At 43.9% G+C, this 26,183-nt stretch overlaps 1 long non-coding RNA gene across 1 annotated transcript; it reads left to right on the forward strand.

Annotated features, from left to right (window-relative positions):
• The first annotated feature begins 23,332 nt into the window (after nucleotides 1-23,332).
• LOC127313352 (uncharacterized) lies at nucleotides 23,333-24,076 on the forward strand. The gene is made up of 2 exons (XR_007858912.2): nucleotides 23,333-23,624; nucleotides 23,748-24,076. It is a non-coding gene; the product is annotated as an uncharacterized lncRNA (long non-coding RNA).
• Nucleotides 24,077-26,183: the final 2,107 nt, after the last annotated feature.

A 26,183-nucleotide genomic window follows, 5' to 3' on the forward strand; every position in this document is an offset into this window, starting at 1 on the left:
AAACACAAAAAAATTATTTACTTGCATTTACTTTGCTTAATTTAGTTTGCTTTACTTATTTTTACTACTGCTAAAATGGGTACACCTGAGAACACTAAGTTGTGTGACTTCACAAGCACAAACAATAATGATTTCCTATGCACACCTATTGCTCCACCTGCTGCTACAGTAGAATTTTATGAAATTAAACCTGCTTTACAAAATCTTGTTATGAGAAAGCAATTTTCTGGTGTTAGTTCTAATGATATTGCTGCCCATCTTAATAATTTTGTTGAACTTTGTGAAATGCAAAAGTATAAGGATGTAGATGGTGACATTATAAAACTGAAATTCTTTCCTTTCTCCTTAAGAGGAAGAGCTAAAGATTGGTTGCTATCTTTGCCTAAGAATAGTATTGATTCATGGACTAAATGTAAGGATGCTTTCATTGGTAGATATTATCCTCGTGCTAAAATTATATCTTTGAGAAGTAGCATAATGAATTTTAAGCAATTGGATAATGAGCATGTTGCCCAAGCATGGGAAAGAATGAAATCTTTGGTCAAGAATTGCCCTACCCATGGTCTGACTACTTGGATGATCATCCAAACCTTTTATGCAGGATTGAATTTTTCTTCGCGGAACCTATTGGATTCAGCTGCTGGAGGTACTTTTATGTCCATCACCTTAGGCGCCACAACAAAGCTTTTTGATAATATGATGATCAACTATTCTGAATGGCACACTGAAAGGACTCCACAAGGTAAGAAGGTAAATTCTGTTGAAGAAACCTCTTCCTTGAGTGATAAGATTGATGCTATTATGTCTATGCTTGTAAATGGTAGATCTAATGTTGATCCTAATAATGTTCCTTTGGCTTCATTGGTTGCTCAAGAAGAGCATGTTGATGTGAACTTCATTAAAAAATAATAATTTCAACAACAATGCTTATAGGAATAATTCTGGTAACAACTATAGGCCATATCCTTCTAATAATAGTAACGGTTATGGTAATTCTTACAACAATAATAGGAATGTACCCCCTGGTCTTGAAGCCATGCTTAATGAATTTATTAGTACACAAACTGCTTTTAACAAATCTGTTGAAGAAAAGCTTGGTAAAATTGATGTTCTTGCTTCTAAGGTTGATAGTCTTGCTGCTGATGTTGATATTTTAAAATTGAAAGCTATGCCTAATGAAACTAAAGATATTAAGTCATTTTTAACAGCAAACGCTATACAAGTTCGAATTAATGAAAATATTAGATTGATGGCTGAATTGCATGCTAGGTGGGAAAGAGAAGAAAAATTTGCTAAAGAGAATAATGTAGATAAAGTTTGGACTATTACCACTACTAGTAATGTTGATGCTACACATGTTGCTAAACCTCCTACTATCAATAGTAAAATAATTGGTGTTGGCAATGTTTCTACTCCTAATGCAAAGTGTGCAAAACTGCACAGCTGCTAAAGCTACAAAGCGCTTGTGATAAAACTACTGAAATTTTTCAAAATATTGGGGACAATGATCTCATTGCTTTAGATCATAATGGTTTAGATTTTGATGATTGTCATATCTCTAAAGTTATTAAATTCTTACAAAAACTTGCTAGAAGTCCTAATGCTAGTGCTATAAATTTGGCCTTTACAAAACATATTACAAATGCTCTCATTAAAGCTAGAGAAGAGAAACTAAAACTTGAAACTTCTATTCCTAGGAAGTTAGAAGATTGTTGGGAGCCCATCATTAAGATGAAGGTCAATGATTTTGATTGTAATACTTTATGTGATCTTGGTGCAAGTATTTCTGTTATGCATAAGAAAATCTATAATATGGTTGACTTGCCACCATTGAAAAATTGTTATTTGGATGTTAATCTTGCTGATAATTGTATAAAGAAACCTTTGGAGAGGATTGATAATGTTCGCATTACGGTTAACAATAACCTTGTCCCCGTTGATTTTGTTGTCTTGGATATTGAATGCAATGCATCTTGTCCCATTATTTTGGGAAGACCTTTTTTTGAACTGTTGGTGCTATTATTGATATGAAGGAAGGGAATATTAAGTATCAATTTCCTCTTAAGAAAGGTATGGAACACTTCCCTAGAAAGAGAATAAAGTTACCTTATGATTCTATTATTAGAACAAATTATGATGTTGATGCTTCATCTCTTGATAATACTTGATTCACACTTTCTGCACCTAGCTGAAAGCCGTTAAAGAAAAGCACTTATAGGAGACAACCCATTATTTTACTTCTGCACTTTTGTTTTATATTTGAGTCTTGGAAGTTGTTACTACTGTAGCAACCTCTCCTTATCTTTATTTTATTGCATTGTTGTGCCAAGTAAAGTCTTTGATAGTAAGGTTGATACTAGAATTGGATTACTGCGCAGAAACAGATTTCTTGCTGTCACGAAATTGAGTAGACCCCTCTGTAGGTAACTCAGAAAAATCTACCAATTTACGTGCGTGATCCTCAGATATGTACGCAACTTTCATTCAATTTGAGCTTTTTCATCTGAGCAAGTTAAGTGCCGCTAAAAAATTCGTCTTTACGTACTGTTCGGTTTTGACAGATTCTGCCTTTTATTTCACATTGCCTCTTTTGCTATGTTTGATGGATTTCTTTGTTCCATTAACTTTCAGTAGCTTTGTTCAATGTCCAGAAGTGTTAAGAATGATTATGTCACCTCTGAATATGTGAATTTTTGATTATGCACTAACCCTCTACTGAGTTTGTTTTGAGTTTGGTGTGGAGGAAGTTTTCAAGGATCAAGAGAGGAGGATGATACAATATGATCAAGAAGAGTGAAAAGTCTAAGCTTGGGGATGCCCCCGCGGTTCATCCCTGCATATTTCAAGAAGACTCAAGCATCTAAGCTTGGGGATGCCCAAGGCATCCCCTTCTTCATCGACAACTTATCAGGTCACCTCTAGTGAAACTATATTTTTATTCCGTCACATCTTATGTGCTTTACTTGGAGCGTCTGTATGTTTTTATTTTTGTTTTGTTTGAATAAAATCGGATCCTAGCATTCTTTGTGTGGGAGAGAAACACGCTCCGCTCATTCATATGAACACTGGTGTTCTTAGCTTTACTTTTATTGTTCATGGCGAAGGTTGAAACTGCTTCGTTCATTGTTATATGGTTGGAAACAGAAAATGCTTCATGTGGTAATTGGTATAATGTCTTGAATAATTTGATATTTGGCAATTGTTGTGCTCAAATAGATCATGTTTAAGCTCTTGCATCATGTACTTTGCACCTATTAATGAAGAACTACCATAGAGCTTGTTGAAATTTGGTTTGCATGATTGGTCTCTCTAAAGTCTAGATATTTTCTGGTGAGGTGTTTGAACAACAAGGAAGACAGCGTAGAGTCTTATAATGCTTGCAATATGTTCTTATGTAAGTTTTGTTGTACCGGTTCATACTTGTGTTTGCTTCGAACAACCTTGCTAGCCAAAGCCTTGTATTGAGAGGGATTACTTCTCGTGCATCCAAAATCCTTGAGCCAAAAACTATGCCATTTGTGTCCACCATACCTACCTACTACATGGTATTTCTCTGCCATTCCAAAGTAAATTACTTGAGTGCTACCTTTAAAATTTCATCTCTTTGTCTTTGCAATATATAGCTCATGGAAAATAGCTTAAGAACTATTGTGGTAAAGAATATGTCGCTTATGTATCTTATTTCTCATAAGTTGCTTGTTGAGCGGTAACCATGTTTCTGGGGACGCCATCAACTTTTACACCTTTGTTGAATATCATGTGAGTTGCTATGCATGTTCGTCTTGTCTGAAGTAAGGGTGATTTATCATGATCAAATGGTTTGAGTATGCATATTGTTAGAGAAGAACATTGGGCCGCTAACTAAAGCCATGTATCATGGTGGAAGTTTCAGTTTGGACATCAATCCTCAATCTCTTATGAGAATATTATCTGTTGTTGAATGCTTATGCATTAAAAAGGAGTCCATTATCTGTTTTCTATGTTGTCCCGGTATGGATGTCTAAGTTGAGAATAATCAAAAGCGAGAAATCCAATGCGAACTTTCTCCTTAGACCTTTGTACAGGCGGCATACAGGTACCCCTTTGTGACACTTGGTTGAAACATATGTTATGCAATGATAATCCATGTAAATCCAAGCTAATTAGGACAAGGTGCGAGCAATATTGGTATTCTTTGCCTGAGGCTTGCAACTTATAGGATGTCTTATGCATAACACATATGAATTATTACTACCGTTGACAAAATTGTTTCTATGTTTTCAAAATAAAAGCTCTAGCACAAATATAGTAATCCATGCTTCCCTCTGCGAAGGGCCCATTCTTTTACTTTATATTGAGTCAGTTCACCTATTTCTTTCTATCTTAGAAGCAAACACTTGTGTCAACTGTGTGCATTGATTCCTACATACTTGCTTATTTGCATTCATCATATTACTTTGTGTTGACAATCATCAATGAGTTATATATCCATGAGATATACATGTTGAAGTTGAAAGCAACTGCTGAAACTTATATCTTCCTTTGTGTTGCTTCAAAACTTTCTACTAAGAATTTATTGCTTTATGAGTTAACTCCTATGCAAGTCTTATTGATGCTTGTCTTGAAAGTACTATTCATGAAAAGTCTTTGCTATATGATTCAGTTGTTTATTCATTGTCTTTACCATTGCTTCGAATCACTTCATTCATCTCATATGCTTTAAAATAGTATTGATCAAGATTATGATAGCATGTCACTTCAGAAATTATCCTTGTTATCGTTTACCTACTCGAGGGCGAGTAGGAACTAAGCTTGGGGATGCTTGATACGTCTCAAACGTATCTATATAATTTCTTATGTTCCATGCTAGTTTTATGACAATACTCACATGTTTTATACACATTTTACATCATTATTACGCATTTTCCGGCACTAACCTATTAACGACATGCCGAAGCGCCAGTTCCTGTTTTGTGCTGTTTTTGGTTTCATAAATCCTACAAAGGAAATATTCTCGGAATTGGACGAAATCAACGCCCAGGGTCTTATTTTTCCACGGAGCTTCCAGAAGACCGAAGAGGATACGAAGTGGGGCCACGAGGCGCCCAAACCACAAGGCCGCGCGGCCAGCATGGGGCCCGCGCCGCCCTATGGTGTGGGGCCCTCGTGCCTCCACCGACTCTGCCCTTCCGACTACTTGAACTCTCCGTCGCGAAAACCCTATCACCTAGAGCCACGATACGGAAAAAGTTCCAGAGACGCCGCCGCCGCCAATCCCATCTCGGGGGATTCAGGAGATCGCCTCCGGCACCCTGCCAGAGAGGGGAATCATCTCCCGGAGGACTCTACATCACCATGATCGCCTCCGGACTGATGTGTGAGTAGTTCATCCTTGGACTATGGGTCCATAGTAGTAGCTAGATGGTTGTCTTCTCCTCATTGTACTATCATGTTAGATCTTGTGAGCTGCCTATCATGATCAAGATCATCTATTTGTAATGCTACATGTTGTGTTTGTTGGGATCCGATGAATATGGAATACTATGTCAAGTTGATTATCAATCTATCATGTGTTTTTTATGATTTTGCATGCTCTCCGTTGCTAGTAGAGGCTCTGGCCAAGTTGATACTTGTGACTCCAAGAGGGAGTATTTATGCTCGATAGTGGGTTCATGCCTCCATTGAATCTGGGACAGTGACAGAAAGTTCTAAGGTTGTGGATGTGTTGTTGCCACTAGGGATAAACATCAATGCTTTGTCTAAGGATATTTGTGTTGATTACATTACGCACCATACTTAATGCAATTGTCTGTTGTTTGCAACTTAATACCGGAAGGGGTGCGGATGCTAACCCGAAGGTGGACTTTTTAGGCATAGATGCATGCTGGATAGCGGTCTATGTACTTTGTCGTAATGCCCTAAGTAAATCTCATAGTAGTCATCATGATATGTGTGTGCATTGTTATGCCCTCTCTATTTGTCAATTTCCCAACTGTAATTTGTTCACCCAACATGCTATTTCTTATTGGAGAGACACCACTAGTGAAATGTGGACCCCGGTTCATTCTTTTACATCTGAATACAATCTACTGCAATCATTGTTCTCTGCTGTTCTTCGCAAACAAACATCATTTTCCACACCATACGTTTAATCCTTTGTTTACAGCAAGCCGGTGAGATTGACAACCTCACTGTTACGTTGGGGCAAAGTATTTTGATTGTGTTGTGCAGGTTCCACGTTGGCGCCGGAATCCCTGGTGTTGCGCCGCACTACACTCCGTCACCAATAACCTTCACGTGGCCCTTGACTCCTACTGGTTCGATAACCTTGGTTTCTTACTGAGGGAAAACTTGCTGCTGTACGCATCACACCTTCCTCTTGGGGTTCCCAACGGATGTGTGCTTTACGCGTATCAGCAACTAAAGATCAATTAAGATACTCTCAAATCATTGGTTCACTCATGTATTTAGCTTGCGCTACGAGGCCTGATATCTCGATTGCTGTATGCAAACTTAGCCGGTTTGTGGCCAACCCGGGAGATGATCATTGGCATGCTCTTGAGAGAGTGATGCGCTATCTAAAGGGAACCATGAGTTATGGAATTCATTATACCGGGTATCCAAGAGAACTTGAAGGGTATAGTGATTCCAATTGGATTTCAGATGCTAAGATGAGGGCCTCAAGTGGATATGTTTTCACTCTTGGTGGTAGCGCTGTTTCCTGGAAGTCTTGCAAGCATACCATCTTAACGAGGTCAACTATGGAAGCAGAACTCATAACATTAGATAGAGCTACTGTTGAAGCGGAATGGCTTCGTGAGCTCTTGATGGACTTGCCAATGGTTGAAAAACCAATACCGGACATCCTCATGAACTGTGCTAATCAAACTGTGATTATCAAAGTGAAAAGTTCTAAGGATAATATGAAAAGTTCCAAACATATCAAGAGGAGATTGAAGTCTGTCAGAAAACTGAAGAACTCCGGAGTGATAGCATTGAATTATGTCCAAAGTGCGAAAAATCTGGTAGATCCTTTCACAAAAGGACTATCAAGAAACATGATAGACCTTGCATCAAGGGAGATGGGTATGAGACCCACCTGAGTTGCCGAGGGGGTAACCCAACCTATGTGATCGGAAATTGTAACACCCCAAATTTCAATAAAAAGAAAGTTAGAGAAATCCAGAAAGCAAAATTTCAAACCAACAAAAACTTTTCTATTTGCATATAGTACCATGCATAGGACTTGTGCATTTGAGTGATATGCCATGATGATTGTTATTACTTGTATTTGCTATGCTCTAAAACCCTATTGTGATCATATGAAGATCACCAACCAAATAAATCAAAGAGGAAGAAAATCCATAAAATGCAAAACCCTAAAAACCCTCACATATGCCCTATGGCATTTTTATAAATTTTGACCCTAGACCTATTTGGTCTTCACAATTAGTTGAGTAATGTTATTAAACACTTACTACAACTTTTGGAATCAAAGTTTCACAATTCAAATGGATTTCAAACACAAATCCCACTCACATATGATAATGGTCAATTTTGACAATTCTAGTCTGATCACCACTTTGAGCCCTTGCCATTCATTTTTCCCAAACCAATTCTTGCTAACTCTTTGCACCATTTCAAAGTCAACATCAAGGTGAACAACTTTGATGAAGATCACCATGCCAAAATCATCTTGGATCAAGAGCCATGCTCATCCAAAGTCCCCACTTTTTAACATATGGAACATTCCTCACTTAGCCATTTCGGCCAATTTTTGAATTCTAACAATTCCACCACCACCTCAAAGCACCTCTGGTCAAATACAACTTATATCAACACTCACTTTTCAAACACCTTCACCTTTTGAATTATTTCAAATTTGGACAATTTTGTAAATTCCAAAATCGGGCACTATTTGCAACTATTGCAAATAGTGATCTACCTCACCTAATCTACCCCAACTCTAATCTACCTTGTCCCCTGGTCCCCTCTAACCCTAAGTGCTGCATAGAAACCCTAGGGAGAGAGAGAGAACAAGCAAAGACATGGCCATGCCGGCCCATGCCGGCCATGTTCTTCTCCCCCTCTCATCCTTGTACCCCTGCCCTGGCCACCTCGCCACCGTGTGCCACCGCATCCCCTACGCCACCTAGCACCGGCCATTGTCGAGGTAGACGCCGTAGCTCGCCGGAGATCGTGCGCCCAAAATCGCCCGGCATGCCGCTCGCGTCGCGACCATGCGCGCCATGGACGCGCACTGGCCACGCGCCGCGTAGCCACCTCGCCCACGCCCTGGACCCCCTGCGAGCACCTTGAGCATCGCCGTGACACCGCAACAACGTTGGACAACAGCTCGACCACGACCCGCGCCCGCCGTCGCCGGAGAAGCCAACCCTGGTCCGCCGCGGACGCGACGGACATGGAAGAAACGCGACACCGCCAGGCCCTCCCCGACCAAGCTGTCGCCAGCCAGAGGACCGTGGCGACGCCACGAACACACCTGCGCCCTCGCCTAGCTCGATAGCTCGCCGGAGCAGCCGCGCCCATGTCGCCCACCTCACTGCCCCGCAACCCTCTCTCGATTCTATAAATAGGAGGTTCCCTGGACCAAACCAACGACACTAGCTCACTCCCCACCTCTCACTGCCACTCAACCACCCCACCGTTCGTCTGATTCACGCCGGAGAAGGGCCAATCGGAAGCTCACCGCCGCGGAAGCCCTGCAGCAATCGCCGGTGATCCCGACCACCTCAGGCGACGCCACCTGTACCAGGAGAACCGCCGTCGTCCACAACTTCGTCAAGCACACTGCCAACCCTAGCTGGAGCCGCCGTAAGCTCTCCGACCCCCTACTGCCGCCACTGCACCGTCGGGTTCTCGTCGGAGACGACGATGAACCACGGCCGTCCGATCCCCTTCTAATCCAACGCCTCCCATTCATCCATACCGCTTCGGGTTTTAAGACTCGCTGACATGCGGGACCCCCTGGTCAGGCAGCCCACGCGGGCACAGACGCGTGGTGGGCTGGCCTTGGGCCGTTTAAATTTAATCTGGCCCGTTTAGTTTTCCCGCCGGCCTGTTTAATTCAAATCCTTTTTAAACATTTCCAAACTTTCTCAATACTGCCCAAACTTTGAAATTCAATAGATTCAAATTGGCTAAACCAAATTTAGTGAACTTTATATGGTTGGAAAGCTAGAGAAATTATCTAGCCAATGCCACTGGCCTCATGGCCAGATTCTTTGTAGAATAAATGTGATAAAAATAACAAGACAGGGACTTTTCCCTATTCAAACAATTATTAAAAATCAACCAAAATAGATATTAAGTTAATTCCAACTCTAATAGCTCACATTTGACTTACACTAATTGTTTATGCAATAAAATGGTGTGGTCACCTTGCATGATCATGCCCTAGTTTAAGTAATGGATCATTTGACTAGTTTAACTAGTTGATATTGTCCAAAACTATTAAAGTAAATTATGTGGAGTCTTACACTTCATTTAAAACTTGTCTCACATGAATTCATGGGATGTTTGGACCCCTGGTCCCAAACTCTCTTATATGAATTACTTGAGATTTAAATCAAATGTAGGGTTATTTAAATAGTATGAGGTGATCTACCTCATTTAAATCCTTTTCACAAATGATGATGATGAACATTTGACTTAAGTCAATATGAGTTCATACATGATTGTTTGAGAAATTAAATCTTAAGAAGATTTCAATGAGAGGAAATTATTTCTCAAGAACCCTATGGAAACTATCATTTACATATGAAATGCAAAGAAGCGAATTCTATTTAACCCCCACAACCCATGCACCTAAGTAGATTATTTTGTGTGCATAGAATAGTTTGTGTGTTATATGTGATGTATGGAATAGCCATTGAATTAGTGAGTAATTATACTCGTATTCAAATTTAGACGGTAGCACCGGAGAGTACGCCGAAGAAGAAGGTTGCTACCAAGAGGAGGAGGAGGAACAGTTTGAGAACTACCAAGGCAAGCTACTACCAATGCAAGCTACTATTCTTGCAAAGTGCAAAGCTCCTTGGGGCAAGGCACCATGTTTCTTATCTTTTCTTATATGAACCCATCCCAAGTTTTTACTTTACAAGTTTTTACTTGTTTTCTAAATGAGTTACTTTTATAGTTAACTTTGGTCAAAGTACAAGTTGATTACTAGAGTAGTGAGTTAGTCTCTCCAAGCAAAGCAAGATAGCACCCCTCATGAATTAGAGCTAGTGCTAATGAATTAAAACTTGACTACTCTAGATGGGAACAATGTGATTTTTGAAATGGATTTGAAACCTTGGAATGAAGATGCATTCCATTGAATGATTTTTGAAGGTGAATGTGAACAAGAGAAGATGGTGATTTTTGATAAAACAATGGTGTTGGTTTGAATGCGATACCTTTCCAATTATTGAGTACCCCCACAATACCTGATTATGGGTAGGGCTTAACTGGAAGTTTATGCGTCTTAGTATGGGTTCCCTCTAAACAAGCGTCATCGGGGTTATGCCGAAAGCTGCCTCTACCACAAAAGAAATGATGCGAAATGAGGTGAATGTCCGGCCCAAGCCCTGTGCAGTTCCCAGGCTGACCGTCTGTCTTCACTGGGAGGCCAAGCTCATGGGGAGAGGTGCTCATACTAGGATTCGTAAGTGAAAGGTTATGGTTGATGATCCGCGTACTGTGTTACGATGATTCGGGGTAATCCCGACGGATGAAATCAAATGTTGTGGCACAAGTGTGCAACCTCTGCAGAGTGTAAACCTATTCGAATAGCCGAGTCCACGGTTACGGACGGTTGGAAAGGCCATACAGTTTCCGATGTCGTATTTTTGAAAATGATGTTGAAAAGGGTGATGGTGAAATGACTTGTGGTGAATTGAATTGAAATCACCACTTGAATGGTGGGAATGACACTAATGTTCCCACTTGAGTTAGTTAGCACTTGATTAAGCTTTTCTCAAACTTTGTGAACTAAAACTAGCTTTATGCAAATAAACTAGAGCTTAGCAAACCATACTAGAATATCTAGCACTTACATTAGTATTAGTTTGCGAGTACTCAACGTACTCACGGCTTTGTCCCTGGCTATTCAAATGGCCAGAGTATGAAGATGAACAAGGAGATGACCAGCAGGACGCCTACGACAACTAAGCGTCTTCCGACGTCAAGCGTTGGCCTGTGGACTAGAGAGTCCTTGTATCTTACGCTTCCGCTATGTTGAACTATGAACTTGTGTTTGTTCGTTGATCAACAGATCAACTATTCGTGTAATATGGATCATGTGATTCCAATTTGTAAGACTTATGGTTTGTAATGAATGATGACTGTGATACTTAACTATTATGCCTCGCAACAACAATATTCCTGGGATTGCGATGTATGACATAATAGGCATTCGGACTTTAAAAATCCGGGTGTTGACAAGTTGGTATCAGAGCCATTGTTTGACCTTAGAAGACCTTAGTTAGAATGAGCATTCTGAAAACCTTAGCTTTGAAATCAAATGAAAGAAACTATTTGTGAAAATTTACTACACTCTTGTCTTTGAGACTTTGCCAAAATTTGATGAATCATTTCTATCTTATTTGAATCAACTTAAAACTTTGCCACACTTTCAGATGGCGCTGAATGAACCCATCAACACCAAGTTTTACCAGCTTGGGAACGGAGGAAGCTTGATCTTCGAGCACGACCTCAACGCCCTCTCTGACTTCCTTGGGCGCACACACCCCGAGTTTCACGGGGTTCAGCTGGACGACACGCCCAGAGGAGAGTTGCAGTGGGTGATCACTGCCGACTTGAGGGGCAAGATGGAGCCTCCCACTTCGGAGAGGATCCTCTTCTCCTTCCGCGAGAGCAACTGGCTCGACGGACTCGCACGTGGCCTTCAGGAGGCACTTGCGCGCCTCTGTGGACAGAACGTGGTGAGCATCCTCGCCTCTCGCTACGCCCACCTTGTGAGGCGTGATGCCGCGGGAGTGCCCATGGAGCTGCAGCCGCACCCGGAGTTGAGGCACCATGCTGAGCACCTGGACTTCATGCTCTACCAGACTCAGAGGGACCTCGACGCCACTCGCGCTTACGCGAACCAGACCCATGCTCACATCACCGAGCAGGGTGAGGCGATCAAGCTACTCAACAACGACCGCAAGAGCCTTCGCCAGCAGCGTGCCAAGAAGGACGCTACGATTCGTCGCCTTCGCGCCCGGATCGCGTCACTTGAGGCCACTGTCAAGGCCCAGGAGGATCAGATTCGTCAGCTGGAGGATGACGATGGAGGCATCGACATTCAGGGAGGAGACGCCTTCCTGAGCGACGACAACGACTTTGAGGAGGACGAGAACACCGAGGAGGAGGACTACGAGTTCCTGGAGGCAGGACCCGACGACTACGTCCCGATCGATGTCGATGATGAGGAGTAGTTGCACTAGTTCCACTTATAGTAGGTGTGAGTTGTATCCCGTCCTTTGTATCGTAGCATGAGAATGGTTCTTAAAACCATTGGAGAATGTGTGTAGTTTGTACTATGTGTTGCATGAATGAATGTTATTTTTGTCATGAAAAGATTACAAGTTTCCAAATGTTTTTCAAACTTAACCAAAATGAACCATAGAATGTTCCCTCTTATCTCATAATCTGCTACATCTTCAGATGGCCCCTCCAAATCGCACCAACGACGCGATGCTGCAACTGCTGCAAACCATGCTTGCAGACCGGGAAACCGAAAGAGCCGAATGCCAAGCCAACCTCATCGCCTTGCAGAACATCGCCAACCAAGGCCATGGAAATCATGACCACCCCGGATCCAAGCTCAAGAACTTCCAAAACACCAACCCTCTGGTGTTTAGCAAGACCGAGGAGCCCCTCGACGCCGACGATTGGCTCCAGACTATGGAGAACAATCTGGAGGTAGCCGGAGTGGAAGCCAACGAGAAGGTCTTGTTTGCCACTCACTATCTCGCTGGACCAGCCCGCGCTTGGTGGACAAGCACCCGTGCCATGAACGGAGGTCAATTCATGACTTGGGAGGATTTCAAACTCAAGTTCAGCAAGTACCATGTACCCCCGGGTCTTATCAAGAAGATGAGGGATGAATTCCGTGAGCTGAAACAAGGTCGCATGACGGTGGTTGAATACCGCGACAAGTTTCTCACCTTGTCAAGGTATGCCCCTGATGAGACCGACACCGTTGAAAAGAGGAAGGAGAGATTCCTGAACGGACTGCATGATGAGATGCAGACTGTCCTCGTCAACATCCCCTTCGCCGACCTCAAAGCCCTTGTTGACTCCGCCATCCAGATGGAGGGCAAGTTGAACCAAGCCAATGAGAACCGCAAGCGCCGCATGGCGAATTAGAGTGGATCAAGCCACCCCCAGAAGTTTCGCCCTAGCTCAAGCGGAGGTTTCACTCCGAGAAACAACAAACCCCAGATGCAGAACTCTCGCCCCGGTTATCAGAACCGGAGTGGAGGACACTCCAAGCCAGGAGGCTACAACAACAACTACAACAATAACAACAACTACAACCGCGCTCCACCCCGAGCCCCTAACAACAACAACACCAACACCAACACCGCTCCCAGAACCGGAAGCAATGCCGTGCCCGTTGCGAACAAGCAGGACAAGACCACTATCACTTGTTGTGAGTGTGGTGTAGTGGGGCACTACTCCAACGAGTGTCCCAAGCGTCTTGCCAAGCTCGCTGGCAACACCGCTGCACCTGCTCAGCAGCAACGCCGTGTCTCCACCAGCAAGAAGTTCGCCCCCAACAACCCCAACAACCGCAACGGCCGCCTCTACCACATGAACGCCGAAGAAGCCCAGGAAGCACCCGATGTTGTACTGGGTATGTTTTCTGTCAACCACCTCCCTGCCAGAGTGTTGTTTGATTCCGGAGCATCTCATTCTTTTGTCACCGAAGACTTTGCATCAACAAGTAAAATTCAACCTCTCAGTTTGAAACATGTTATGATAGTCCAAATCCCCGGATCAACCACCAAAGCCAGAAAATTTTGCAAAAATGTGCCAATCAAAATCCATGATGTAGATTTCTTTGCAAATCTAATCATACTTGGAACCAAGGGTTTGGAAGTTGTCCTAGGAATGGACTGGATGTCCAAGCACAATGGATTGATAGACTGCGCCAAGAAAGCCATAACCATGACTAGCAGCACCGGTATCGTAGTTGAGCACGTCTCTGAAAAACTACCCAGAAAATTTACCTGCAACCAAAGTGTATCCAAGCCAACTCTGGATCAAATCAGGGTCGTTTGTCGCTACCCAGATGTGTTTCCGGATGATCTACCCAGTATGCCCCCGGATCGGGATATCGAGTTTATCATAGAGTTAATCCCCGGAACGGGACCCATAGCCCAGAGAGCCTACAGCATGAACGCAACCGAGCTGGTGGAGCTGAAGAAGCAAATAGATGACATGTTAGCCAAAGGTTTGATTAGACCAAGTGCATCCCCCTGGAGATCCCCCATCTTGTTTGTCGACAAGAAAGATGGTGCAAATCGTTTATGCACGGACTATCGTAAGCTTAACGATGTCACCATCAAAAACAAATACCCCTTACCCAAGATCGAAGACTTGTTTGACCAACTCACCGGATCCCGAGTTTTCTCCAAGATAGATCTTAGAACTGGATACCACCAACTGAAGATCCGAGCCACCGACATTCCAAAAACTGCCTTTACCACCAGATATGGGTTGTACGAGTACAACGTCATGTCGTTTGGACTGACCAATGCCCCCGCTTATTTCATGAATCTCATGAATAAGATCTTCATGAACTTTTTGGACAAGTTTGTCGTTGTTTTCATCGACGACATCCTAGTCTACTCCAAGTCCGAAGAGGAACATGAACAGCATTTGGAGATTGTCCTAGAAACCCTTAGACAGCACAAGTTATATGCCAAGTTTAGCAAGTGTGAGTTTTGGCTGGAAGAAGTTGGATTCCTGGGACACATCTTGTCTGCAGGAGGAATTGCCGTTGATCCCGCCAAAATCAAAACTGTTATGGAATGGCAAGCCCCAACCACACAAACTGAGGTCCGCGCTTTTCTTGGATTAGCCGGATACTACCGCAGATTTGTAGAAGGTTTTTCGAGCATCGCTCGACCAATGACCCAACTGCTGAAAAAGGACAGAAAGTTTGAGTGGACCGACAAATGCGAAGAGAGCTTTCAACAGCTCAAGAGTAGGTTGACAACAGCCCCAATCCTGATCATGCCAGATATCGCAAAGCCCTTTGACGTATATTGCGACGCCTCCAATACTGGACTTGGATGCGTGCTTATGCAAGAAGGCAAGGTTGTATCCTACCTTTCAAGACAACTCAAGCAACATGAACAGAACTACCCCACCCACGACCTCGAGCTTGCAGCCGTGGTCTTAGCCCTGAAAGTTTGGCGTCATTACCTCATGGGTAATCGATGCGAGATCTACTCCGACCACAAAAGCCTCAAATACATATTCACCCAGAAGGAGCTGAACATGAGACAACGCCGATGGATCGAATTGATCAAGGATTACGACATGGAGATTCACTACCACCCCGGCAAGGCCAATGTGGTAGCGGATGCTTTGAGTCGACTGCCGTGTCTGTTGAACTCCATGCTCGCAACCGAACAGCCCAGCTTGCATCAAGAGTTTGAACAGTTCAGACTTGAACTTGTTAGTGAAGGATTCCTAGCCAGCATAGAACTGCAACCCACCTTGGTTGGTCAGATCAAGGAAGCCCAGAAAGACAACGCTAGCATTGACAGAATCAAGAAATAGATAGCCGCAGGAAAAGCCCCCGGATTCACCGTAGACGAAGCCGGAGTTCTTTGGTACAAAGAACGTCTCTGCGTACCATCGGACTCTGACTTGAAACAAGTCATTCTGCAAGAAGCCCATGACACCCTTTATTCAATCCACCCCGGAGGTACCAAGATGTACCAGGACCTAAAAGAACAATTTTGGTGGCACGGAATGAAGAGAGAGATCGGTAGCTATATCGCTAAGTGTGACATCTGTCAGAGAGTCAAGGCAGAACATCAACGACCCGCCGGACTGTTACAACCCCTCCAGATTCCGGAATGGAAATGGGACTCCGTAGGAATGGACTTTATCACCGGACTGCCCAAATCCAGCAAAGGCAATGATTCAATATGGGTAGTGGTCGATAGATTGACCAAAGTCGCCCATTTCATCGCCGTCAAAACCACCTATCAAGGCCCAAAGTTAGCTGAACTTTACATCTCCAGAATAGTCGCTCTGCACGGAAGCCCCAAATCGATAGTGTCAGATAGAGGATCACAGTTCACCTCAAGGTTCTGGCAGAAAGTGCATGAAGGACTAGGCACTCGCCTAAATTTCAGCACCGCCTATCACCCTCAGACCGATGGACAGACTGAGAGAGTAAACCAGATACTGGAAGACATGCTTAGAGCATGCGTACTGGAATACGGATCCAAGTGGGAAGACTGCCTACCTTACGCAGAATTCTCTTACAACAATAGCTATCAAGCCAGCCTACAGATGGCCCCCTTTGAAGCCTTGTACGGAAGGAAGTGCCGTACCCCCCTGAACTGGTCAGAAGTCGGAGAGAGCCAAGTTTTCGGCCCTGATGTTCTTCGTGAAGCCGAAGAGAAAGTCCACAAGATTCGCGAGTACCTCAAGACGGCGTAGTCCAGACAGAAGAGCTACACCGACAAGAGACGTCGGGAGATGACCTTTGAGATCGGAGACTTCGTCTATCTCAAAGTATCCCCCTTGAAAGGAATGCAAAGGTTCCAACTGAAAGGAAAGCTTGCACCCCGCTATGTCGGACCTTTCAAAGTCCTCAGCCGCCGAGGTGAAGTATCTTATCAACTGGAGTTGCCTGAAGAAATGTCGGCGGTGCACGACGTGTTTCACATCTCACTTCTCCGGAAATGCCTTGAAGTCCCGGAGAAGACCGAAGTGTTCAAGAACATCGATCACCGATCGGTGGATATCAACAAGGATCTGACTTACCGTGAAGTGCCGATTCGCATCCTGGAAGAAGCTTACCGAACCACCCGCACCCGAAGCATCAAGTTTTTGAAGATCCAATGGAGCAATCATACCGAGGATGAAGCCACGTGGGAACGCGAAGACTTCATGAAGAAGGAGTACCCAGATCTCTTTAGTACCTAACTTTCTTTTCGATCTCGGGACGAGATCTTTTGTAAGGGGGAAGGGTTTGTAACACCCCAAATTTCAATAAAAAGAAAGTTAGAGAAATCCAGAAAGCAAAATTTCAAACCAACAAAAACTTTTCTATTTGCATATAGTACCATGCATAGGACTTGTGCATTTGAGTGATATGCCATGATGATTGTTATTACTTGTATTTGCTATGCTCTAAAACCCTATTGTGATCATATGAAGATCACCAACCAAATAAATCAAAGAGGAAGAAAATCCATAAAATGCAAAACCCTAAAAACCCTCACATATGCCCTATGGCATTTTTATAAATTTTGACCCTAGACCTATTTGGTCTTCACCATTAGTTGAGTAATGTTATTAAACACTTACTACAACTTTTGGAATCAAAGTTTCACAATTCAAATGGATTTCAAACACAAATCCCACTCACATATGATAATGGTCAATTTTGACAATTCTAGTCTGATCACCACTTTGAGCCCTTGCCATTCATTTTTCCCAAACCAATTCTTGCTAACTCTTTGCACCATTTCAAAGTCAACATCAAGGTGAACAACTTTGATGAAGATCACCATGCCAAAATCATCTTGGATCAAGAGCCATGCTCATCCAAAGTCCCCACTTTTTAACATATGGAACATTCCTCACTTAGCCATTTCGGCCAATTTTTGAATTCTAACAATTCCACCACCACCTCAAAGCACCTCTGGTCAAATACAACTTATATCAACACTCACTTTTCAAACACCTTCACCTTTTGAATTATTTCAAATTTGGACAATTTTGTAAATTCCAAAATCGGGAACTATTTGCAACTATTGCAAATAGTGATCTACCTCACCTAATCTACCCCAACTCTAATCTACCTTGTCCCCTGGTCCCCTCTAACCCTAAGTGCTGCATAGAAACCCTAGGGAGAGAGAGAGAGAACAAGCAAAGACATGGCCATGCCGGCCCATGCCGGCCATGTTCTTCTCCCCCTCTCATCCTTGCACCCCTGCCCTGGCCACCTCGCCACCGTGTGCCACCGCATCCCCTACGCCACCTAGCACCGGCCATTGTCGAGGTAGACACCGTAGCTCGCCGGAGATCGCGCGCCCAAAATCGCCCGACATGCCGCTCGCGTCGCGACCATGCGCGCCATGGACGCGCACTGGCCACGCGCCGCGTAGCCACCTCGCCCACGCCCTGGACCCCCTGCGAGCACCTTGAGCATCGCCGTGACACCGCAACAACGTTGGACAACAGCTCGACCACGACCCGCGCCCGCCGTCGCCGGAGAAGCCAACCCTGGTCCGCCGCGGACGCGACGGACATGGAAGAAACGCGACACCGCCAGGCCCTCCCCGACCAAGCTGTCGCCACCCAGAGGACCGTGGCGACGCCACGAACACACCTGCGCCCTCGCCTAGCTCGATAGCTCGCCGGAGCAGCCGCACCCATGTCGCCCACCTCACTGCCCCGCAACCCTCTCTCGATTCTATAAATAGGAGGTTCCCTGGACCAAACCAACGACACCAGCTCACTCCCCACCTCTCACTGCCACTCAACCACCCCAACGTTCGTCTGATTCACGCCGGAGAAGGGCCAATCGGAAGCTCACCGCCGCGGAAGCCCTGCAGCAATCGCCGGCGATCCCGACCACCTCAGGCGACGCCACCTGTACCAGGAGAACCGCCGTCGTCCACAACTTCGTCAAGCACACTGCCAACCCTAGCTGGAGCCGCCGTAAGCTCTCCGACCCCCTACTTCCGCCGCTGCACCGTCGGGTTCTCGTCGGAGACGACGATGAACCACGGCCCTCCGATCCCCTTCTAATCCAACGCCTCCCATTCATCCATACCGCTTCGGGTTTTAAGACTCGCTGACATGCGGGACCCCCTGGTCAGGCAGCCCACGCGGGCACAGACGCGTGGTGGGCTGGCCTTGGGCCGTTTAAATTTAATCTGGCCCGTTTAGTTTTCCCGCCGGCCTGTTTAATTCAAATCCTTTTTAAACATTTCCAAACTTTCTCAATACTTCCCAAACTTTGAAATTCAATAGATTCAAATTGGCTAAACCAAATTTAGTGAACTTTATATGGTTGGAAAGCTAGAGAAATTATCTAGCCAATGCCACTGGCCTCATGGCCAGATTCTTTGTAGAATAAATGTGATAAAAATAACAAGACAGGGACTTTTCCCTATTCAAACAATTATTAAAAATCAACCAAAATAGATATTAAGTTAATTCCAACTCTAATAGCTCACATTTGACTTACACTAATTGTTTATGCAATAAAATGGTGTGGTCACCTTGCATGATCATGCCCTAGTTTAAGTAATGGATCATTTGACTAGTTTAACTAGTTGATATTGTCCAAAACTATTAAAGTAAATTATGTGGAGTCTTACACTTCATTTAAAACTTGTCTCACATGAATTCATGGGATGTTTGGACCCCTGGTCCCAAACTCTCTTATATGAATTACTTGAGATTTAAATCAAATGTAGGGTTATTTAAATAGTATGAGGTGATCTACCTCATTTAAATCCTTTTCACAAATGATGATGATGAACATTTGACTTAAGTCAATATGAGTTCATACATGATTGTTTGAGAAATTAAATCTTAAGAAGATTTCAATGAGAGGAAATTATTTCTCAAGAACCCTATGGAAACTATCATTTACATATGAAATGCAAAGAAGCGAATTCTATTTAACCCCCACAACCCATGCACCTAAGTAGATTATTTTGTGTGCATAGAATAGTTTGTGTGTTATATGTGATGTATGGAATAGCCATTGAATTAGTGAGTAATTATACTCGTATTCAAATTTAGACGGTAGCACCGGAGAGTACGCCGAAGAAGAAGGTTGCTACCAAGAGGAGGAGGAGGAACAGTTTGAGAACTACCAAGGCAAGCTACTACCAATGCAAGCTACTATTCTTGCAAAGTGCAAAGCCCCTTGGGGCAAGGCACCATGTTTCTTATCTTTTCTTATATGAACCCATCCCAAGTTTTTACTTTACAAGTTTTTACTTGTTTTCTAAATGAGTTACTTTTATAGTTAACTTTGGTCAAAGTACAAGTTGATTACTAGAGTAGTGAGTTAGTCTCTCCAAGCAAAGCAAGATAGCACCCCTCATGAATTAGAGCTAGTGCTAATGAATTAAAACTTGACTACTCTAGATGGGAACAATGTGATTTTTGAAATGGATTTGAAACCTTGGAATGAAGATGCATTCCATTGAATGATTTTTGAAGGTGAATGTGAACAAGAGAAGATGGTGATTTTTGATAAAACAATGGTGTTGGTTTGAATGCGATACCTTTCCAATTATTGAGTACCCCCACAATACCTGATTATGGGTAGGGCTTAACTGGAAGTTTATGCGTCTTAGTATGGGTTCCCTCTAAACAAGCGTCATCGGGGTTATGCCGAAAGCTGCCTCTACCACAAAAGAAATGATGCGAAATGAGGTGAATGTCCGGCCCAAGCCCTGTGCAGTTCCCAGGCTGACCGTCTGTCTTCACTGGGAGGCCAAGCTCATGGGGAGAGGTGCTCATACTAGGATTCGTAAGTGAAAGGTTATGGTTGATGATCCGCGTACTGTGTTACGATGATTCGGGGTAATCCCGACGTTGTGGCACAAGTGTGCAACCTCTGCAGAGTGTAAACCTATTCGAATAGCCGAGTCCACGGTTACGGACGGTTGGAAAGGCCATACAGTTTCCGATGTCATATTTTTGAAAATGATGTTGAAAAGGGTGATGGTGAAATGACTTGTGGTGAATTGAATTGAAATCACCACTTGAATGGTGGAATGACACTAATGTTCCCACTTGAGTTAGTTAGCACTTGATTAAGCTTTTCTCAAACTTTGTGAACTAAAACTAGCTTTATGCAAATAAACTAGAGCTTAGCAAACCATACTAGAATGTCTAGCACTTACATTAGTATTAGTTTGCGAGTACTCAACGTACTCACGGCTTTGTCCCTGGCTATTCAAATGGCCAGAGTATGAAGATGAACAAGGAGATGACCAGCAGGACGCCTACGACAACTAAGCGTCTTCCGACGTCAAGCGTTGGCCTGTGGACTAGAGAGTCCTTGTATCTTACGCTTCCGCTATGTTGAACTATGAACTTGTGTTTGTTCGTTGATCAACAGATCAACTATTCGTGTAATATGGATCATGTGATTCCAATTTGTAAGACTTATGGTTTGTAATGAATGATGACTGTGATACTTAACTATTATGCCTCGCAACAACAATATTCCTGGCATTGCGATGTATGACATAATAGGCATTCGGACTTTAAAAATCCGGGTGTTGACAGAAATTCCATGAACTAGGACCTGGGAAATCAAACCGGAGCAACTGAGTTGAGAGAAAATTTAATACTCCCACTCCGCTGCAGATGCAATTCTCTCATAGCTACTCTAAGGCCGGTTGACAATGTCTTAATGTGTTCTGAGCGGCCCATGATGAGCGAAGACGCTGTCCTACAGGGAGATCTTTGAAGAACACACCTATACGAGTGACACTACTGGTCATAGTGTGGGAGATTTGGGTGAATCTCTAGTAAGCTCATGAAGGGCCGAGGAGTATGACTTATAAGCTCCACCCGAGGGGAAGGCTATGGTAGCCAAGTACCATGCCGGCACTGAGTGAAACTTACTGCACAAAGACTGACAATTCAAGGCATAGTCCATTGTTCAGTTGTAGTTAAGCGCAGCTCCTTGCCTAAGTGAAAGTTCAACTTAACAGTCTTCACTGAAGTGCAGGTATATTAAACAGTGAATGGAACTAATATGTCATCTGATGTGCATATGAGATCTGGTGGGGGATTGTTGAATGTAGATGTGCTGTAGCCCAATAAGGCAGCCCATGTAGTCTACAATTTCTGAAATCTCAAGGTCCATCACGTTGGCAGCTTGGGACAACCTTGGGGGACAAAGTTTAAGCCCACATTGCTAGTTGGGAGAGAGTTGGAGTGGTATATAAGGGCTGCTGTTATAGTCCTTCCAAGTGAGTGAGAATAGAAGGAGCCCTCGTGCACTCCTCCTCCTCCGCCCGCCCTGCCTCGGCTCGGCACGTCACGTCACGCACGTGCGTCGCGTTTCGTGACTCGAGTTCGAGTTCGAGACACACTTAAGGAAGCCTAAATTTTTGCTTGGTGCACCAACTGAGTTGGGTACGTGTCGACCTGCATGTGCATGCTCGCCGCGTGTCCCTGGCTTCCTACGCGTGGCAACGCGGTCGGGTCGGCTCTCCTCCCAGGCCATACAAGGAGACAGATCAGATCTGGACAATACAGCTCTCAGAACTCTCTAGTCCGTCTCTCTGACGAAGTTCCTTTTGCTGCGCTACTCTCTAGTCTTTCCCATCCCGGCGACTGCGTGCACAGCCGTCCGGGAGAGCAGGCCTCCGAAACCCCGTCCGTTGAGATCCTGCATCGGAAGACGGGCGATAAGGTTTTTGGGGAGCGTCTCGGCGTGACTGCTCGCTGCTCTTCGTGCTCTTCTTCGCCGGTTCGACTGCTTCATCGACGACTCCGACTGTGCCATGGGAGACATCAACAACTCCCATGGTGATGCTGCTGCTACGACTTTCCCGGTCGCGATGTACGTGTTTTCCCTCTCCTACCTTGCACTGCTACTTGTTTCATGTTCAGATCTGATGCATGTGCTTAGTTTGATGTGTGTGGTTAAATATGCTTGTGCATCTGTAATGTTGCTTTCGGTAATTAAACTCACACGGAAATTGTCTAATAATCCAACACCTCCTTTCATCCACTTCTCGACATTGAGCTACAGAGGATCATGCGGCATTTCGCGGTAAAACTCTCCTTGTTTTCTTTAATTGTAGAGTATTACTGGCTATATTTTTGAGTAACAATGAGACGCGACGTTAGCGAGTGGACATTTTCATGCCTCACAAGACCACCGGAGACTTGCTTGGTTTACCAGGTCGTCGTCGTGGCTTTGTTAGGTCGTCGGATAGCTGATTTTGTTTCTGCGGTGGCTGTCAATTGCATGGCACGTCACCAGCCTTGACTAACCGTGGAAAAATGATCCACTCAGGTCCGCCCACCATTATCTTCAGCACCTTGATCGGTATAGGTGCCCACCATTATTTTAAAATAAAAAAATGCACAATCGCACTAGCACCTTCATCCGTATAGACGGCTGCTCGAAAGTATATGGAAATGGAGGGACCGAGATGTCTATAAATACGGCCATCCGGCAAGCGCAATATGAAATACACAGCTGAAACTTATCATCACAGGCCAGCCAGACTGAGCTCTGATGGGGTTCTTGGCCAGAGCTTGGCGTTTCATGGTACTACTCCAGATCGCTCTCTTCACCGTCTCCGCGGTGATGATGACCGGTTCCTTGACTGTGGCCCGCGAGATCAGTGGTTCCGCGGCAGTGGTGCGCGACATCAATGGTTAGTGCTTCCGAACTGTTGGTTTCATTTCATCCTCTTCGTCCTCATCTCCTCCTTGAAATGCTTACGCTCTGTACTTATAACGACTAAAAATCCATTGATGCTATGTGTATTTCTTTCCAGGTGGTACTCTGGACCCTAACCGTCCTGTGTGTGTCAACGGACCGTGCAGACCTGGTGAACCCTACATCCCTCGTCCTCGTCCATGCCGCACAATCTACGGGTGCCGTGACCAACCCCCCTCTCCCTAATAATGGAAGCAAGGATACAGCCTTTATGCATGCTTCGTACCAGTACAGGTTACTGCAGTGTACTGAAACGACTGTAGTATCCCCTCCTATGTGTGCTTACATCTTTAATACTCCGAATAAAACAGGAAGCATGTCCGGCCATGAAATTATTGTATGAACATGGAAGTACAATTCCGAATCTACAAGAGACGGAGTAACTCAGCCTCCTCAGTTTTGTTACCTTTTTTTTTCGATAAGGGGCGCTTTCATTACTTTCAGAAAAAAGTATTACACCTGGCCTCTGCATAAATTTTAGGGCATGAATAAACAAAATTTTAGGGCATGAAGGTTGTAATGAGTAGATACAAACACATACAGTTCACCGGTATCTAGAAAACCAGTTGCACACCGCTCTAGGAAGCACCCAACAATGTCTCAGACCTAGAGAAGACATAGTTCGATAAAAAGAGAGAAGACATAGTTTGATAAAAAAGAGAGAAGACATCCTGTAAGATATAGGAGGACTGATGCGTAGAGTCAAAGACTAAACCGTCATCATTTTATGTAAATTTCTTTACCTAGTTCTTTTCCCTTGCCGAGTGTTTCATTAGTAGAAAATGGGGCTTTCGTCCGGAGATTTACTCTCAGCCGTGTTTGGGCTCGGGACTAATATGTGCATTAGTCCCAGTTCTAACGGACAGGACGCTGCAAGGGCACGACCAGCTTTAGTTCCGGGTCAAACGAGACCTTTAGTCCCGGTTGGAGATACCAACCGGGGCTAAAGGGGTTGTGGAAGGTTCCGGTTGGAGGTCTATCTTTAGTCTCGTGGATCGCTTTTTTAGCTTTGTAAAATACAAAAGAAAATGGTAGAAAGTTCAAAACTAAAAATCCTTTCAAATGTACATAGGTTAGGTTAGGTGTTCTAGTTATTAATTTATTATGAAAAATAAAACATGAATTTCGACTTTTTTTTGCAAAAAATGCATTTTTCGGTAAGATGACTACAACTTTTGCATACGAACTCGAAAAAACGTTTAACATATGAAAATGTATCTATGCGAAAAGTTACATCCAAAAATTCAACTGCCAAAAGGAAATATGAAAAAAATTAAGATTTAGGTTTTGCCAAAAATCGAAGAGGTTAATAGAAGTGTGACATAATGACCAAGATTGACATGATACTGATATCAATAAGGTGTGGTGTACTTGGAAGCTTGCTTGGAAGAACTCAAAAGTTATGTCTGCTTGGGTTGGAGTAGTTTGATGATGGTTGACCGACTTGAAAGTTTGACCACGAGTAAGTACTTTGACTAGAGATTTAATGTAGTTAGAGACTAAACTGGTCAAATAACTAAAATACTAAAAATTCTGAATAAATAAATAAAAGAATGGAAAACACAAAAAAGATCCTCCAATGCTAGACCGCTCTCGACACGTAGAGGCCTTTAGTCCCGGTTGGTGTTGCCCCAGCCCTCGACTTGCCCACCACGTGGAGGCCTTTAGTATCGATTTGTGGACAACCGGGACTAAAGAGGCAGGCCTTTAGTCTCGATTTCATACTCCCAACTGGATAACCGGGACTAGAGCCCGTTACCAAATAGGACTAGAGGGCACCGGAAAAAAATATTTGTGTCATGTACAACGATCTTTGCCGACTGTATTTTGCTGAGTACACAACACAAGTGGCACAAGTGGCCTTTGCCGAAAGCCAAATCGAGATACATGGCAAAACAATCTGTGTTGTCTGTGAGCACTCGACGAAGAGAAAAAAACACGGCAGAAACATAAAAGTACACTCAGCAAAGGAATACACGCGGCATATAAATTCTTTGCCAGGTGTCTAATCCAGACACTCGGCAAAGAGCACGGCCATGTTGCATTTCTAGTGCGGCACTGATGCATGACTAACATCGTCGGTCTTTGCTGAGTGTCTTCCGTGAGACACTCTGCAAAGCACATCTTTACCGTGTGTTTTTTCATGGCACTAGGCAAAGACAAGTATTAGCGCCAAAATATTTCCAGGGGGAGTTGGGAGTTTTCCCGCCGTAACTTTGCTGAGTATGGGCATTCTTTGTTGTGTGTATTCCAGAAGATACATGGCAAAGACCCACTTTTCCTTGTATGACATCATGGCACTAGGCAAAGATGCGGCGGTCCTCATTTCGCGTGAAAGTTTTTTGAGAATAATTGCCGTATTCCAAATCTGAATTTTTCTTTCTCGCAACTCGGTCACATAAAATGAAGCCTTCCAAAGATCTCACATTTTTCTGATTTTTTAAAATTAGTTTTCTCAAAATGGGACCCATCGAACGTCCTGTTTCACACCGGC

This window comes from Lolium perenne, chromosome 7 (genome assembly GCF_019359855.2).
Source record: "Lolium perenne isolate Kyuss_39 chromosome 7, Kyuss_2.0, whole genome shotgun sequence".
In the NCBI taxonomy this organism is placed as follows: Eukaryota; Viridiplantae; Streptophyta; class Magnoliopsida; order Poales; family Poaceae; genus Lolium; species Lolium perenne.